Consider the following 20,537-nt stretch of genomic DNA (forward strand, 5'->3'; position numbering starts at 1 on the left):
GTCGTTCACCGCTTGGGTTAAATAATGTTTTAGTTGAAGTATTCGGGTTTTTACAGATGCGGTGAAACCAAATATATGTTTTTTTTTCTATTTTTCTTTATTTTACATAATAAAATAATTTATATGGGAAAATTGGATTTTTGGGGCTTTATTTATCTCTCTTTTTTTTTTTTAAACATATTAATTTTTTTTTCTTTACTTTTTTATAGCTTTTTTTTTCTGTCCCCAGGGGGGATTGAAGCAGTGATCTGCTGATCGCTGCTTAAATAGATGTACGCTGTAATACACGTGTATTGCAGTGTACAGGAGGCTGTCAGCCTGTGCAGACGCATGAGCTGACAGCCTCCATTTTGACAGGATCAACCAGGTACGTGAAGGGACAGATGGAGGGCAGACCCGGGGTCACTGATCAGATCCATTGGTCTACCCATTAGCAACACCAACACTCCCCCAAACCATTGCGGGGGGTGCCAATCGGGCTCCAAAACATACCGAAACCCCTGAGACGCTGGAGGTCATGTTTGTCTGTTTCCGAACGCGGGTGTTACAGGGCAGTGTCAGTCGTAACATAAGGCTGACAACCGCAGGGCACGGCATGCACACAGTTTCTGAAGTCCTTCCCGGCAGTGTCAGGAAGGGGTTAAGCATTTTATGGAAGTTAAAACAATATGGAGGTGAAATTTAGACCTTTCATTTTTTTTTCTATAATACATTCATTTAGCCCTAAAATTAACACATTCACAAAAGGTTAAAGGGGAAAATGCATCTCACAGTTTGTTATACAATTTCTGGAGACCACAAAAATACCCCACCTGTGGGTGCAACCTGATCTTTGGGCACACGGCAGTGCACAGAAGGAAAGAATCCACACTGGGGGTGTGAAAAGCACATTTTGCTGGAATAGTTTCAGGTGCCATGTCTCATTTGCAGAGCTCCTAGACCAATACAAAGGAACCCCTGGCGGGCCTTGGAATGGAAAGAGTGCTATTTGGAGGGCAGATTTTTCTGGAAAAATTTTTCGGTGCCATTTTGCATTTGCGGAGTCCTAAGTACTAATAACACCCCCAGAAGTGACCCCATTTTGGTAACTAAACTCCTCACAGAACACATCAAGGGGTATAATGAACAGTTTGACCCTACAGCTGCTTCACAGATTTTATTAATAATGGGCTGTATTTTCACAAGAGGATAAAGGAGAAAAAGCCCCCCACAGTTTGTTACCTAATTTCTTCTGAACACGGTAATACCCCATATGTGGTTGCAAACTGCTGTATGGGTACATGGTGAAGCTCTGAATGGAAAGTGTGCTATTTAGCTTTTGGAGGGTGGATTTTGCTGGAATAGTTTTCATGTGCCATGTCACATTTACACAGCCCCTAAAGTATCAAGAGAATGGAAACCCCAAAAGTGACCCTATTTTAGAGACTACAGTCCTCATGAAATTTATCAAGGGTATTATAATTGTGAGCTCAAGAGTGCATTTCAGGGTTATGTAATAGTGTAATGGTGTCCAAATACCAAACCATCTAAATCTGTGCTCCAAAAACCAAAATAGCGCTCCTGCCCTTCTATGCTCGGCTTGCCCAAACAGCAATTTATACCCCCCATATGACATTAAGTACATTATCCTAAGTACACCAGTGTCATCCATGTTGAAATAAACTGCCATTTGGTTACACAGCAAGGCACAGGAGGGAAGAAACACTATGTGACTTTTGAAGTGTATATTTAGATGTTTGGTATCAGACACCAGGTCAAATTTTCAGAGTCTCTAAAGTATCAGTAAAGTGGAATCTATTTTTTGCGGGATGATCTGTGCTTAATAATGGTACTGTTTTGGGGTACATGTGACTTTTTGATCTCTGTTTACAGCATTTTTTAAGGCGAGATGGCAATAAATCAGCATTTCTCTGCATGATTCATTAATTAATCATTTATTTTTTTTTTTATACAGTTCACTTTTTTTTAAAAAACTTTTTAATGATGTCCCACTAGGGGACCTGAACCAGCGATCCACTGGACGCATAGGCTGACCTCCTGATTTCCCGGCGGCATCCACCAGGTACCGGGGGCACCTAATAGCCCAGCGTTACTGGCCAGACCCTGGGCTGCAGAAAATGCAGAAAGACATGCCCCAATTTTGCCACAGGGGTATTGGGGATCATTTTAATTGCGCTTGGATCCTGCAGTCATGTTTGAGCTCTGACCGTGAGTTAATGGGACAGCTGGTCCCGAGTTTCAGCTGTGTTACACAAGTGAGACCCAGAAGTAATGCCGCAGTGACAGTAGTAATGCCGTGGTATTACTCCATTCCATACTTCCCGGCACGATCAACCAGGTATGTGGGGGCTCTAGGTAGCCTGGGGTCACTGGCCAGACCTCAGGCTGCAAAAAATACATATGGGCAACTCCCAATCTTGCCGGGGGGGGGGGGGGTTTGGGGGTGCCCAGGGGAACAATTTGGATGGCGGAACCCCTTGGATGCCGCGGTCATGTTTGAACATGGCATACAAAGGGTTAAAACAGTTACAGCTAACACCCACTACTGATGCCGCCCATACTTTCACTTTCCTTTTGAAACCTCTAATATGCACTGCTGCTATTGAGTGCGGCATGTAAAGGGTTAAACAGCGGGGATTGGTGTTATTACTGTCCGCATTGTTGCAGCAGGAGCCTGGCTGTCAGATACAGCCGGGCTCCCGCGGTGATCGCACGGACTCTGCTTCTTAGCCTGCTTGATCACCATCACGTACCTGTATGTAGGGATGTGTGAACTACCCACATTCCCTGATGTACATGTACATGAAAATGCATTAAGGGGTTAAAGAGGACCATAAATGCAATTAATAAGCCCTGCTAAACTGATTTTGGCACAGTTGGATTTTATTCTCTAGCCTCCACCTTTACTGAGCAATCAGTGCTGTTAGTTTTGGTCCCTCATATGCTATTTAGGCTCTGTACTGTCAGAAAGGCGATGTCAGGCAGGAGCGAACAAAAGAGTTGTGATCACTGAGCTGTGACACTGGCTGCGACTTATTTGGCGCTCTGAATCATGTCCTCCTGCCTAACACTGCTCTTCTGACATTACAGAACTTAAATAGCACAGCAGGCACCAAAACTAACTGCGCTTGTTTCTTTGGATTAGGGAAGGCTAGAGAAACTGTGCTGGAATCAGAGGAATTGCCATAAGGTAACTTTCAGCCCTTGCCCAAGTAGAGCTTAACTGGCAACAATGTAGCGAAGGTCCCCTTGGGTAGGGCTAACTCTGACTAAAATCTTTGTTATGTTTATGAACATAACTGCAATGCAGAGAATATTTTATCTTGCCCATGTGGTATGAATAACCAAACATTATCAGTTTGACCACACGTAATATTTCGCAAACATGATAGAGCTACAGTTCACTTACATTTTAGCCTTCACACTTTTCATTTAGGATTACATTAAATTAAAATATAGAAATGCTATCCTTGACCGAGAAGAATTTAAAGTCAAATATAGAGTTGTCAGGTCATCACTGCTCAGAGATCAATATGTTTGATAGAAATTATAAATAGTGAAATCTAGCAATTCACATCCCTTCAGCAGCACCAGAGAATAATAATAAACATAACCACAGGCAAACACAGCTCCGGAATACTCCTAGATTAATACAGTAGCCACTGAGATCATCTATAAAACTAATGATTATAATTGTGGTGCTAGTGAGTGATGGCGGCCACTTGCATTTTTCCCCATTGATTTCACTATGTTCCATCCAAAAACATCAATCTACAAACAGATAGAAACAGACTGAAAATGCAGAACACCTCTGGGGATGGCGAATGCAAAAGTCACAGTAATAAGGTTTAGTTTATCAGCTGAAAAATATAGCTAATATTACACTAATGTAACTGTAATGACTGGTACTTCATGTGTCATGACATGGATATCTTTACCTAATTTGTTGAATTTAAATATTATAATGGAGAACGAAGGGGCTATTATTAGATTTCGGTTGACATATAGAAGGATATCACAGACAACTATGTGCTTCAATATTAAATCAAGCCATACAACATCTCTATATACAGTATGTATACAGTTGTAGTGAGTGAGCTAACAAATCCCTACACAAAAATATGAAGTGTCAAGCTTAGTATTTTTAAAAGAATACTTACTAGATGAAAATTAAAATCAATTTGTACCTTTTTTTTGTACCATAATAAAATCCAATATATTTTTATGTTAAAAGAAGCATAATCTTGAGATTCAGATAACCTTGTGCCCTCCTCTGATGTCTTTAAGCTGCAGCATTAAAGGAGACATTTTGCGAACTCAAGTCTTGAAATGTATTATCTATATCCTACTTGATTTTATTAGTTAAAGGCCCCAAGACGGATGTGTTGCCAAAACATGTAGTGGGCATGCAACGCCATTCCAGGATAGGAGACGTTCTATTATATGGGTATGTATTTATTACATTCAATATGAGTTTCTGGATTTGAATTCTGACTTCCCATATTTAGTATTTACATTTTTATTTGTCTAGACTACTATTTATTTATTTCATAATCCTTCAGTTGATTGATTTCAATGATCAATATTAGATCAACAATAAGACTATTTATTGTCGTTTATATTGTATTTATTTGTCATTTATTTATTGTTGGACATGTAGTCTGTGTCTGCCGTTAGTGTATAATCGTCTCTCCTGGTATATGAAGCTATAGTTGTGCATTGCATGACTTATCAGTTTATGCTTAAAGCCTATAACTCTCCCTGGTTACACAGTATGGAGTATTGTATGGTAGCATGTGAAGCCTGTAGGCCAGGGGGCATGCCAAGATTGGCACTTGAGCCATATTTCCCATGCACAGCAGCCCAAGTCCTCACTGAGCTGTATCAATTGGATCGAAATGAAGCAGCTATTATTATACTGTGGGGTCTCTTCAGACTCCAAAGTATAAGAAGCGGAGCCCCAGGGGAGGTGATAAAAAATAAAAAATAAAGTTACTCACCTTCCCTGCACTTCAGAGTGTCTCCGTGCTCTGCAGGTGCTTCTGCCTGAAGTAAGAGACCGCTTATAGGGCTTCAGGCTCTGGTGTCAATACGCATAATGACGTGGGGAGTGACCACTGAGACCCAATCAGCAGTCGCCAACCTCAGGGAGAAGCGCTGAAGAGAACACAGAACCACCGCGGAGCGCAGGGAAGGTGAGTAACATTGTTTTTTATGTTTGTCACCTCTCTTGGCCCTCCTCTTATAGTGTGGTGAAAATTGGAATATTATAAAAGTTCGTATATTACACTGTTTGGAGGGGCCGCTATGAGATATAATACCGTGTACAGTGGCCACCATGGGACATAATACTGTATGCAGGGGATACTATGGGACATAATTCTGCAAAATAGTGTCTTTTTGTACAGAAAATACAGGCAATTTTTTTGTGCAAAAATGTACCACGTGAACACAGCTTTGCATCGAAGTAAAAGTTCCAGTGGCCTAAGAACATAGCCGTTATTACCATAAGAATGCTGTCATATGGTGCTCCTCAGCACATGGACCACTAATTGGGGGCTGCACATGGATTTTCATTGCTTCTAATTGGAAAGTACAGATGCGTCTCAGGAAATAGCAGCAAGCGTATGTGTCCTAAAGCATCTGGGTTATGGTTTGTGGTATATGACGTTAGTACAGGGGTCCTCAGCCTTACAATTATTGCCCAGTGCTCCAAGGACCTCATCTTTGATTTTTAATCAAGATCGGTTGCCTGCCCCTGCTGTAGGCTCTGTAGTGCGCAGTTATATGGTATTTTACACATTGGGGGAATAAAAATAGTAAAAATCAGCGTTTACAAATTTTCACATGACATTTGCAACAAATTCCATTTTTCCTACTTGCCATCTGCAACATCAGATACATCATGATGTCAGAAATCTATGCCAGCTATAACTTCAGTATAGGCGCACAGCCCATCAGATGATACGCCTGATTTATGAGGAGGCCCATAAATTAGGAGCATTCTCTGGCCGTGCATCCAACCAGCATCTGAGCTGTATTTTTCAGAATAATATCACAACTATGTAAATTTTAATTTCCACACTTCAATGTAAAAAAATCATATAAAGTAAAGAAGCGGATAGTGCATTTGATCTAAGATTGCTTGTACAACTGTTATTTTTTCTTGTGTTAAAGGGGCTGTCCCATCTCAAGGATCCAATCTATACTGGTAGGTTATGTAAATTGAAGCCTTTTTCTAAATATATTGTTTAGAAATTCTGCTTTGTTTTCCTGGTATGTGACCTTATTCCTCTCTTTGCTTACACAGAATTGCTATAACCACAGACCTGGGAGATAGGACAAGTGATGTCACTTTCTCACTGTTCATGCCGGCAGGGCAATCCGTTCAGCCAATTGCACTTTGCTGATAAAGTCCAGTCTATCTCTCTATGTAAACACACAGATAACACTGAGTCCTTGATGTACAAGAATCTGCATAATATGTGATCTGTGGAAGTGTTGTTTGTCCCATTCAGCAAGAGGGAGGGGGAGGGAGAGAAATACAAGAAGTGAGAAGCAAACACTGCATGCAGCCTGGCTGAAAGACTCAGATGGGAGAACCTCTTTAAGTGCAGTTTTTTTTTTACACCAACATCTGTTCATTGCATCTACATATCCAATTGCTATCTGATTATTGACTGAAATGGCAAATCAACCATTTTGGCTATGGAAAATGTAACGTGTATCACTAGCTTCATATTGCAAAAATGCAAAACACATGTGACTTTAAAAAACAAAAAACAAACAAAAAAACCCTGCATGCATTAATGTGAGTAATAACAGCCTATGTAATAGAGCTCTAAGATAGAGAAATATTTTTTTAATCATTGTCACAAAATAAGTGGCTTCTACTAATCTAAGAAATATGTGCTAAATAGAGTAATGTTCTAATAAAAACATCCTTGTAAGATGTGATAAAATTGTCCTTGTTAAGAGCTTTTTATCAGTGTGTTTAATTAATCATGTGTTTTTAGGCAGATTTGCAGGGAGCTCATATGGTAGTACTAGAAATAAAATATTTCAATAAAACATTTTACCTAATAAAGTAGTCAGGGAAAACAACGTGAGCGAAGGAATAAAGAAACAGTTTAGTATTCTCTCCCGCCATTGCTATTAATAATACTAGCTCTTAATTAAACACCGTGGAAAGGATCTCAATGAATATCACCTCATTGGAAATGAAATGCTTGGAGGCGGCTGGAGAAGTGCTGGAATTAGAGACAGCAGGGGACGATTTTATGCACATTTGCCATTGCCTTTTCCCTGCATTTTGCCTTTCAAATAAGGATGTGATTACTGATGATATCTCTTACCTGTGATTACACATCATGGAAGAAAACATACTGATAGTTGCCGCATTCTGTTTTTTACGTCAGTGGTGGACAACCCATTTGATTTTACACTATATATTTACATTTTCCTATTTGCCTAAATGGTTAAATTGCCATATATTTATATCTGGTATATTGGATTTATTATGTTTTGCTGTGTGTACTAATAAAAAGTAAGTTTTTTGAAAATGAATGATTTTCCTGGCACCCTTGTTGATGGAGATATAGAATGGATCTTTATTTACGTTGCAAGTTGTAGCTGGTATTGGTACCAATTTTTGGTATGTATGACTTGATCACTTTTATTACTATCTTTGGGGTGAAGTGAGGTGACCAAACAATACTCCAATGTTACAGAGTTAATTCTAGTTAACCAGTGCGTTCTCTTCTATAGCAAGAAGGCAGTGGTTGCAATAATCTCCTTAATCGTTGTACTCACAATCTCTTATTACTGTAGAATGTTATCCCTTGCCCCACTATACAGAGAATCCGGCTACCTTGGATCTATAATCAGCCTTCGTCTGCCTGGGTTTTTCATCTGACTTCACCATTCAACAGAGTACTCGTAATTCCCCTATTACTACAGGCTATCACGAAATCTTGAGCCCAAGGCTAGACCTCCTTTAGCAACACTATTCACTGCTAGTACAAAGGGGCATTTGTTTCTCGGATGTCCTCGGCCACGGGATTTGACTTCTCTGCTGCCTTATATTTGGCAGCATAACAACCCATGGTTTGGATCAGTATATAGGTGATCCCTGTTGGTGTTCTAGGGGATTGTGAAAGCCACATATAGCTTTTGCAAATTCAATTATTGTAATATATCTGAAAATATGACACTACATTGTTAATCTTGCTGTGCAACACATGACAAGTACTGTATATATTGTGGAAAAAAGACGGCTCCTCTTATATGTGGGTCATACAGACTGTCATCCTTTATTTATAACAAAATATTATTATAATTGAGTTCCTATTCGCCTTCTGTTAGCTATATGAGGACATATAAAGCACACACTAGAATCCCATCCACTTTGCATGGACTATATAACGCCACAATTTTTGTCACGTGGACTTCAGCCTTATACTAAGGGTGCATTCACATGTAGGAAAATGGTGCTGAATTTGGTGTGGAATTTCAGCATTGACTAGAAAAAGGAACCCATTGAAGTCAATGGGAGGCTTCTTTTTTTTCAGTGCTGAATCTGAGGCAGATTCCACACCAAATTCAGCACCATTTTCCTCCATGTGAATGCACCCTTACTGTTCACTTGCTGTCTGACAGGTGAAAGTGTAAAGAGTAGAGATGAGCGAGTAGTACTCGATCGAGTAGGTATTCGAGTACCACTCGCTATTCGAATGTAAAAGTTCGATGCAGAACCAGCATTGATTGGCCGAATGCTATACAGTTGGCCAATCAACGCTGGTTCTTCTCCTACCTTTAGAAGTCTTCTCCGTGCAGCTTCCCCGCGGCATCTTCCGGCTCTTCATTCACTCTGCCAGGCATCGGACCTGGGCAGAGCCGACTGCGTATGTTCGCTTGTAGTGCGGGCATGCGCAGTCGGCTCTGCCCAGGCCCGATGCCTGGCAGATTGAATGAAGAGCCGGAAGATGCCGCGGGAACGTTGCACGGAGAAGACTTCTCGGAGGAGCCAGCCCGACCCTCACTCGTGGACTTGGTAAGTATAATTTGATCGAACATTGCCTACCCCTGAAATGAGCATTTTCCCCCCATAGACTATAATAGGGTTCGATATTCGATTCGAGTAGTCGAATATTGAGGGGCTACTCGAAACAAATATTGAATCTCGAACATTTTACTGTTGGCTCATCTCTAGTAAAGAGATGTTACGCACGTCACCTGCCAGTAATTTTAATGTAATGTCTGATCAGTATGTATATACAGGAAGAATTATGTGTATGTTGAGGACTCTATAATGAATAGAAATCACTTAGATATGAAATACATTTTCAGCTGTCTTTAATAAATATTTTACAAGGCTGTATTTTCCCATACATTACACTGCCATAGTATCTTACTTCTTCATGCAGTAAATTTCATAACCATTTCTCTTAATTGAATAATTAATGTACAAGAAAACATTCCTGTATATTGTAGCTCTATGCACCTCAATCATGGCACAGACAAATTGAAACTGTGTGTCAATAAATTAATGTACGCCATTGTTTCAAAGTGGTATGCATTGCTCACTCATAATATTGACATGATACAGTAACATAATGTATCACTGAAATGTAATAAATTTCTATTTAGTCAACCATATGACTGCAGAGTATCTGTATTATTAAAGAACAATACCATTAGTTTAGCTATGTACTGTAATTTAACATTACAACGCCTCCTCCTCCATTGCATTCCACATAATGTCCATAAATTGCCTTCGCTATTTTAGTGAGTCTTGTTTAAACTGAAATTTATGATAAAATGTAATACTTTTGTTTGTACTGCACATATGATACATTTAATAATGGGTCCTACTGAAAAGATATTATATAGTTTATTTCCAATGTTGGCTACTATTTACATGGATACATTTTGCTTGTAAAGAAAACATATACATTTTTCAGATTATTTTATTGTATAATGAAAAAACTTCCTTTATCAATCCCCAATTTTCTCAAGATTCATTGTTTACATTCAGATGAGTAAAACCGGACTTGGTGATGTGGCAGAAGACTTGTAACAAGTCACGCACCTATGTGATTTTCGTTACAGGGCAGATATTTCCACTTTTACTAGTATACAATCGATGAGGCTTCAATCGATCGACTGCAAGTAAAGATCTTGAGGACTTTAAAGTACAAGTGGAATTTCTCCAAATGATGACATCTAAGGGTTGGTTTACATCTGCGTTGGTATTCCGTTCAGGGGAGTCCACATGAAGACCCCCCCTGAATGGAGTACCAAACGCAATTGCAAGCACCGTGCAGTAAAAGCACACGGATCCCCATAGAATATAATGGAGTCCGTGTGCTTGCCGCCAGATCTCCACACAGAACATGCGGACAGAAAAGTAGTTCGCAATCTACTTTCCTGTCTGCAAGATTCGGATGAACAGCGCGCGGCAAACACACGGACCCCATTATAGTCTATGGGGTCCATGTGCTTTTACTACACAGCACTTGCAATTGCGTTCGGTATTCCGTTCGGAGGGTCCCCATGTGGACTCCCCGAATGGATTACCAAACACAGATGTGAACAAGGGGTAAGAGAGAACTATTTGTTTATCGAGACCAGATTTCAGCTCTAACATATGTATTGGCCATCTTTTCTAGAACAAATAAATGTACCCCTCTTTCCCTAGAACAAATATAAAAGTACAAAAATGAAGTGAAAAACATACACATATGGTATTCCTGTGTCTGAAAATGCCCAATGCCTAGCAGAGTGAATTCCAGGCCGGAAAAGGACACGGGGACGCTGCGCAGGGAGAAGAATCCAGCCCGACCCTCACTCATGGACTTGGTAAGTAGAATTTTATCGAATGTTGCATACCCCTGAAATGAGCATTTCCCCCCATAGACTATAATGGGGTTTGAAACCCGTTCGAACAGTCGAACAGTGAGTGGCTGTTCGAATTGGATTTCGAACCCCGAACATTTTAGTGTTCGCTCATCTCTAGTTAACAACAAAAAACACATATATAGCAGAGTTGTTATTTTTATTTGTTCAGGAAAAAACTCTAGTTGAAGAAAATTAGAATATAAAATTAGATTTAGCCTTAACCTGGCCAGTATTAGGTTATAACACCTTGCATGAGTCAACTTTTTTGTCATGAGAATGGCACTTTGTATGTACTCTGCCATGAGCACTGTAAGGCCTCTACCTACCACTCATTATTGGCTGAGAATCTGTTGGGTGATTTCAGGTGATGCCAGAAGCCAGCCAATGTCAGAGAGTACATTTATTCTTCTTCTCTGTATCCTCTGTATTATAAGTGTACAGTGAATGATGCTCACTGAGAAATCCTAGGAGGACTCTGATGCAATAGTATAAAACTTAACTTTTAATAAGATAAATAGTTAAAAATGTAGTTCAGAACAAAGAGTGGTCAATCTTTCTTTGTCACACTCAAGACCAACATGATTGCCGTAGCAGATCAAATGCCTATAGACTTTGGCATACCACTCCCACTCACTGCACTCGCAGCAACTAGGGGGAATGAAAATTCAATCACAGGGATCGGGATAGGGGCTTTGACCAATAGTCATTAATGTCTAGAGTTAGATATATACTCTAAAGTAAGTACAGACCTCTAGCCCTTTCCTCCCTGTAAATACCATGTCATAGCTAATCCAGTGGGAGTGTGATCAAATAACATGGGATTCCAAATAAATGATACAGCCTTCAACACAGCACTTGCACCTGAGGATACTGGCCTAATGCCACACCAACAGGACTCATGCCAGATGAAAAGCTAAATTTGGATCCACTAAACTCCCCACAGAGAAGCTATATATGACAAGTAGCTAAATAGCCCTGCCACCATTCAAATGCCCAACGCGTTTGATCTGCTACGGCAATCATGTTGGTCTTGAGTGTGACAAAGAAAGATTGACCACTCTTTGTTCTGAACTACATTTTTAACTATTTATCTTATTAAAAGTTAAGTTTTATACTATTGCATCAGAGTCCTCCTAGGATTTCTCAGTGAGTATAGTTTTGATAGGTGGGCACAATATTTTTTGAATTCAGTGAGTTTATACAGTGAATGATGATTTTAGTTTTCTTGAGACAAATTGCAAAGGTTTTGTAAAAATACAAAACGTTTGGAAAATTAGGGTCAGACCCAGCTTGTTACAAATTGATTCACTCTTATTTAGTAAAATTCACATTTGTATATCGATGTATTAAATAATAAAATGTGTTATCAAAAAAGAAAAACTCAAATCTGATTCCAAATGTATTCATGCATGGTCTATTTTGTGTTAAGTTATATCCATCTTTTGTCATTGCGATCCACAACCTGTCCCCTCCATATATCTCTGACCTAATCTCCCACTACCTGCCCACACGTAACCTCACATCCTCCAATGACCTCCTACTCCGCTCTGCTCTCATCCGCTCCTCACACAACCGTCTCCAAGATTTCTCTCGTGCATCCTCCATACTCTGGAACTCCTTACCATGACACATAAGACTGACCTCCACAATCACAGGCTTCAAGAAGGCCCTGAAGACTCACCTATTCAGGAAGGCCTACAACCTCCAATAACACTATCACCGCACCACCATCTGTACAGTCTCCCCCTCTCCTTCTGTCTCTACCCCCTTCCCTCATAGATTGTAAGCCCTCGCGGGCAGGTCCCTCTACCCCACTGTGCAAGTTGGTCATTGTTAGTATCATATCTACCTGTATATTCTATGTACTGTATGTAACCCCCAAATGTAAAGCACCATGGAATTAATGGTGTTATATAAATAAACAATAATAATAAATAATAATAATAATTGCATTCACTTCTATCTCTTTCCCGCCAAAGTAATTTTTGAATGCTACCCCATTAATGTAAGCAATATTTGAGGTTTCTTGTTATGGATGTAGTTCTGTGAAGTCATACAGGCCTTAACAATACTGTCAACAGTTTCAGTTTTCAATTGCATCGTGCCAATCCAGATGTGCCATTTCTTTGTTAGAATACCAGTGGTATGTTTAACCTTATTTTCTTGTTTATTGATTATTGAAATGGTATTTTACATAGTTGAAGAGTCTTTTGGACTATTGTTTCAGTTTTTATGTTTGGGCCTTGGATTTTAGCTAGACCTTGGGTCAGGTTGTATGTATCCATACTGTACTTAAAATATGAATATTTACAGCAATACATTTGTAATCTACATCTGTTATGACAATAATTATTACTAAGAATTTCTTATACTTGATCCTGAGGGCAATGTTTTGTTTTTTTTTTTTTTTTTATTGTACTAGTCCAGTACGGAAGCTGCGTAAGTTCATAAATTTTTATGTACTTATTATGAAGGCTAGCAGTTGCCTACACTTTGGGGGTAAATTTATTAGAACTGAAATTTTTACACCAGTGCAAATGGTACTTTTAATAGTTCTAGTTCATCTGAAGAAGATCCATGCACCTGAACTGAAATATATGCCAGTTATATCACGGACCCAGCCAACCATGATCCCTACCCATGTCCACCCACGATCTTAGAAAGGGACAAACAGAGTGTAAAACAATCATAGTGGCATGTCAGCTGTATGCCAAATATGTGCCACAATTAAGCTAATTTTATGGCGCAGAGAGTAGTACTTCCCCCCAATATTGATTTAGTTGAGAGGGATTCCTGTCTGTATTTCAGATGCCTCCTTTCAGTGAAGTCACTGCCAGTTCTATTATTCACCCAAGGCTTTCTCCAGGTTTTGTCGAGCCCTTGGGCAACAGAGTCTCAGCGGGCCTCCTTTCAATCATGGTAAGAAGCCCAATCAGTTACATCAAATGAGCGCTGCAATTCATAAAGAACATCCTTTCTGCTCTTTATGAATGGACAAAGAAAGTTTGTCTTTTTAACATTGCATTGAATTTTGGTGGATGCAAACTGAGAGTGTAGTGTCTGTCATTCAGTCAGAATAACAAACTGGAAAGTGTGAACCTAGCCTTATTCATACAGTACTGTAATGACTAGCTGGATATATACATTAATACTATTATCATACATTACGTATCATAGCCTCAATGCACTTTTTAACAAACTTTGTACCCAAGAAAACACAAATTAAGGTTCCATTCGCAACTGCGTAGTATATTCTGTTCTGCAAACCACCCCTTTACCTAACAGATCCCACCAAATTACGATGTGTTCTGTTGAGTTACAAATACTTTTTACTCTATATATTTGTTGTAATGATTTGTTGTAATGACGTATCTGTGGTTACTCTCATATCAGCTGTTACAGAAGTACTATACATTACTTGGAGAAGACAGCAGTTACAGAGGGCTCAGAGATCAGAGAGGGGAACTTTAGGAAATAGGAGTTGCAAATGGATAACAGCAAGTTTAGCAAGGTTTTGTTAATAAAATTGGTTTCAGTTCTCAGCTGAGCAGTGGGCACCCTTATGCTCAGTGGGACTCGGCATTCCTTGGGTTTTCACCTATATGTTTTATTTTTACAAAAACACCTTGAGTGCCTTAACTAGGGTTGAGCTGATCTTGAGATTTCAGGAACGTTTTTAAAATCCGATTTCCGATCATTTTCCATCCGAACTCAATCCCGAACCCAATTCCGATCCTAATGCAAGTCAATGGGATTTTTTTTTAATAATCAAAGATCAGCTTGTTGTGGCTTAGGAGAGTGTGGGCGAGTACAGGGCAGGGAGACGTGAGTGCATCACTCACATCTCCCCTCCCAGTACCCACCCACACTCTCCTAAGCTACAAGCCCTGCCTTCTTCCTAGGTCTGTAACACTAACCGAGGAGGCAGGGGCGCGAACGGCGCTCTGGAGGCCTGTAAATGAGAGAAAACCAGACTGAGAAGAACAGGGAGTGACAGCGGCAGTGGATCTCTGGAGGTAAGTTGAGCGATCTTTTTTAGGCGGGATCGGAACCAGATTGCAATCGTGAAATTTACTTGATCACCGATCGGGATCCGATCTTTTCCGATCCCGATTGCTCAACTCTAGCCTTAACCCAATCCGCATAAAAATACCACTCACATTTGGCACCTCAACTGTATTGTGAGAAACACATACATCATACATCCACGCCAAATGTTGTTTGTTATCATTGGTGTTATTGGAAATAAAAATTAAAACAATCGGATAATAGTCTAGTTTAGAGATGAGCGAACAGTGAAATATTCGATATTCGATATTTATTTCAAATAGCCCCTCAATATTTGACTATTCGAACGGATATCGAATCCCATTATAGTCTATGAGGAAAAAAAGCTTTGTTTAAGGGGAAACCACTATTCGACTCAGGAGGGTCATCAAGTCCACTATGACACCCCCAGGAAATGATGACAACACCTCTGGAATGCAACTGGGACAGCAGGGGAAGCATGCCTGGGGGCATCTAACATGCCCAAGTAACTGTATTACACCACTAATAATGCGGGAGCTGACTTTTTCCCCTAGGAATGCATTGACCAGCGTTGATTGGCCGAATGCCATACAGTGTAGAGCATTCGGCCAATCAACGCTGGTTCTGCCAGAGGAGGCGGAGTCTAAGATCGGTCCACAGCAGTCTCCATTGTGGTACAATCTCAGGTGTAGCCGAGTTGAGTGCACAGCTCTACTACATCTCAGATGTAACAGAGTTGAGCGCACAGCTCTGCTACATCTCAGGTATAGCAGAGTTCAGTGCACAGCCCTACTACATCTCAGATGTAGCAGAATTGAACGCACAGCTCTGCTATATCTCAGGTATATCAGAGTTGAGCGCACAGCTCTACTACATCTCAGATGTAGCAGAGTTGAGCGCACAGCTCTGCTACATCTCATGTATAGCAGAGTTGAGCATACAGCTCTGCTGCATCTCAGGTATAGCAGATGTTGAGTGCACAGCCCTACTACATCTCAGATGTAGCAGTGTTGACTTCTGTGGACAGATCTTAGACTCCTCCTCCTCACAGATGAGCCTCCGGCAGAGCCAGCGTTGATTGGCCAATGCTGTACACTGTATGGCATTCGGCCAATCAGCTCTGGTCAATGCATTTCTATGAGAAAAAGGCAGCTCCCGCATAATGCAAGCTGACAGGGATCCTGACTAGCATATAATGGGCTTCCACGAGATGTGCTTGCAGGTGATGTTTGAAAGTGATGAGACCTTGCCAGCCAGAGCTAAATGCGAGAGTAAGTTCAATGCAAACACATCGTGGCAGCACACCATATGCTAGTCGGGATTGCTGGCAGCTTGCGGTATGCGGGAGCTGACTTTTTCCCATAGGATTGCATTGACCGTACACTTGCATGTATCTCGGGCTGGTAAGGAAGGTATATAGAGCCCCAAAGAGCTGTTTGAGTAAGATTCCTACCTAAATAAAGCTAATTCCTAGCTAACCCTCCCAGTACATCTATCCCTGTCTCACAGTCACATAGTTCACAGTCTCATATTACCCGAATCTGTAATCCACTATTCGTATAAAGTGGAGGTCACCTGATTTAGCCAGCCAATGACTTTTTCAATTTTTTTTTCGATGTCTTCATTTTCCTACTTACTATCTCACCTCTCCTGCACAGTTATTGGTGTAAAAAAAGTGCCAGAGAAGGTGGGAGGGGATAGGAATTTTTACTGCGTTTTCCGCGTGGCATTTAATTGGAATCGAATATCTCAAATAGCCTGATATTCGATTGAATGCCGTTCGCTCATCTCTAGTCTAGACCTCATTTCTGTTCAAGATTTTTTTACTGTGTTATTTTTTTGTATAAATGCCAACTGCAGGCATTGACAGTCAATTGCCATGTTATTTAGAAACTGTTTCATTCTAAAGAAATAAAACTTAGATGTACTGTAACAAAAAGAGGACAAGAAAATGATCAACTGGTCTACTTTTGTACATTTGTGCCTGTACTTTATCCTCTGTGACACTGTAATCTACTAATGTTCCTTACTCGATTTTTCTCTTTGCAATCTGGAAGAACAGATTCACCAGTGATTGTGCTCATTTATAAAGGCATCCAAAACAAAATTGAACCCCAAGGCTGATAAACTATAAAGATGCTGATCAGAACTGAGCTGAATTGACGACGCTTTGGGGCTTTCTCTGCTAAAGATGGCTACAGAAGACTGATGGCTTTATAAACACAATTACAAACACCAGAGCTTCATCGAATGAATAGAAAATCATAAAATATGATGCGTGTCCTTTATTAAGTATAGAATGGTATTTTGTGAAGATTTACTAAATTTCTTTAATACATTTTCTGTCACATTATTTTTTTCCATTGGAAAACCTAATCAGACATTAGATTACAAAGAGCCATATGATATAATATTATATTATGATGTTAGTAAGGAAATAGATTTTATGATTTTTATCAGTAAGATTTACGGACTGGAAGCTGTCATCCATAACATCAACACAGAAAGGTTAATTTACTGCCATACTCCTACATGTATCTAATAATTAGATATAAAGCTGCGATTCTCGCTGTGAACTTGTTTTGTTTTACATTTAACACACTATGAGACAAGTGTATGCAAAAAACGGTAACTGTCTGTTCTGATAGGTAGACCAACACCTATCTATCTATCTATCTATCTATCTATCTATCTATCTATCTATCTATTAATCATCAATTATCTATCCATCTATCTATCTATCTATGTCTATCAGTCTTTTTTTATATCTGTATATTCAAATTTTAGCTAGTTTTTTTTTTAGCATTTATACAGTTTATAGTATATAGTGTTCAAAACCATGAGCACAGTGCTATCATTTATTTCTAGAATAGCTGCTTGATTTTGAAAAAAATAAAATAATTTTTTTTATTCCTATTCAAAAAAGTTAAAAAGTCATTAAGGACATATTTTGGGGTGGCTGAGCATTGCAGTCATCTCTTCATCTCACTCAGTACCCCTCTCAGCAACACTGATGTATCACTATAAGTTATTGGCACTGGTTAAATAACATTATTGGTGGTGACAGACTCCCTTTAAGCCATACAATCGTATTCTGAGAAGACAGTTCCGCATGACTAGCAATTCAGAAAAAAATTATCTGAAACTAGATGTGCCAATGTGTGTGTTGAACGCCACCCCACGACAGTACTCGTCCATAGCCCTGTACTGACAGAGGGGGCATTCCTTGCCGCCCAGTGATTACGCTAAGCTGTGAGGAATGTCCCCCCTTACTGTACTTGTCCATAGACTAGTACAGGTTTGTTTGGTGAGGTGAAGGGCAGAGCTATAGGTTTCGAGCATAAACTTGAAGTGGAGGAATTTTGCATGTGTATGCGATGTGTGACACACCTAGATCACTGCGGAAGACAATGCATTTGTGGAATGTGCAAGAGCTGCTGCCTCATGCGTCAGAGTTTTTGAGAGGAGGGAAGAGCCACCTCATCCAGTGCATTTTAAAGGGTTTTATTATAGTGACTGGTGGCCAGATTGGGACAGGAGAATGAAGAGATTGAGACTGTAGAGTGTCTGAGAGGTACTGGGTGTTAATAGCACGTAAATTGCTATATGTATGATGGGTAGGTGTATCCTGTGAAGGAAAAATGTACTGATTGTGAGAGATGAAAAGTTATGATCAAAGAGTGGCAGGGAAGAGTTAGTAAAATTAGAAACTGGCTTCATCTATGGCGAACGAGGAAAGTTGTAAAACACCAAAAGAAGTGGTTATTGAGAGAAACTGTAAGGCAGCTGGAGAGACGGGTGTCAATGGGGATGATAAAGTAACCCATGATGAAGGTAGGAATTTCACAAGATAAAAAGAGGGGAAACAAAGCGTTCCAGAAATCGGTAGGGTCAACCAGGTGGATGATAGAGACTTATGATATAGAGACTTATAGATAGACTTCTGTGGGTGCTTAGGTTTAGTTTCACTGCTAAAAGAAGTATAAGGATTGGGATAGTTAAAGAGAGTGAAAAGTGTATGAGAGCTGTACATGGGAAAAGAAAGAACAGAGGAACTGATGTGGATAGTTGGCACTGGTGGTAGAGATGGAGTTCTGCATGAGACCATTTGCTAAGGCAGTCAATGATAGTACAAAGATAGTACAGGTCTATGATAGCATGTGTAGAGGTTTGTTGGTTTTGTTCTAAATGTACCTGGAGTTTTTTAATTGTTTATCTTCCCTAAATGCCATTTATAAGTGCACTTTGTTTAACCTGCACTTATTTTAATATATGTACATCTCCATTAAGAATGCTTCCCCCAAAGCGGTTTCTACTTTTATAGGGAAGCAGCCCTTCACAACTTGTCAATGTTAGGAATTGTTAATTGAACTTGAGCCTGTTTTCTACTAGCACAGTGAACTACAGACAGTAATGCATTATTTGAAAGAATTTTTCTGAACAGTATGAGAAAGTTATAGAGGTGAGAGTTCAATAACCATTGATTGTTTTTTTTAAATTCTATATTTAAAGTGCAATAAAAGTTGTGTTTTATCTAGTCAGTTATTCACATTTATAAATAGGTAAAAATAGGGTTTTTGGGTCTCAATAGGATCTTTTTGTTTTCTGAGTTGAATAAATACTTACTTAGGGTCAATTTTTTTATTCACTATCTATCCAGATGGGCACCGCAGCCCAAGATGGATGCATCTGCGGTCAACACTGTCCAATGAAGTTGGACCATGGACTTCCCGTCTTTCAGATTGATCAACAATGAGAGGGAGCGACGGGTTTTCAGTGACAGAGAGATCTTTTTGTCTAATCCTTGAGGCCTGAGATTCCAGACTTGTAGGACCTCCTTCTGAAGATCCACAGGAGCCATAAAGACCAAGGAACTGCATCCGTGGTGTTATGAGTAACAGACAAAAATCTTGCATGCTTGATAACTCTTAACTTTCTAGTCGAATGTAAGTAAATGGTCATTTGCCTTGAAGTGAGAAGGAAGTGCAGAAACTTCTTGAGGGGTTTGAGGGGGTAACATCTGAATTTTATCAATGCACAATCCAACCTAGACGATGCAAGAATTAGGTGACCACCAGGATATTTCGACAAAAATCCAGCCTCTGAAGAGGTTTTTATTAGCCAATCATCTAGGTATAGCACAATGAACAACCTTTGGAGTCTGAGTGCAGCTGCCTCTAGAGCTATCACTTTCATGAAGGTGCGGGGTGTAGAATAGATCCCGAAAGGTTCAAGCCGAAAACTGGAGATGTTTCTACTGACCACCAATAATATGCAGGATTTTGAGATATTTCCTGTGCAAGGGACGGATTGGCACATGAAGATAGGGATTGCTGTACTAATATTAGCACATGAAGATAGGCGTCTTTTAGGTCCAAAGTTACCAAAAAGTCTCCTGGTTGCATGAACTCTGTGACTGGAGACAGTCTAGCTACTTCTGTAAGCGTTCTTTTCTGAATTTAACAGTTTAGAAACCTTAGGTTTATGATCATCCTTTAGTCTCCCAATGTTTTTTTGTAACAGGTAAAAATCGACGAATAAACCCCAGACCTTTTTCAGAAAGAGGAACTTCCTCAAGAGCATGTTTCTGAATATAGCCCAGTATGAAT

This window comes from Leptodactylus fuscus, chromosome 4 (assembly GCF_031893055.1).
Source record: "Leptodactylus fuscus isolate aLepFus1 chromosome 4, aLepFus1.hap2, whole genome shotgun sequence".
Classification (NCBI taxonomy): Eukaryota; Metazoa; Chordata; class Amphibia; order Anura; family Leptodactylidae; genus Leptodactylus; species Leptodactylus fuscus.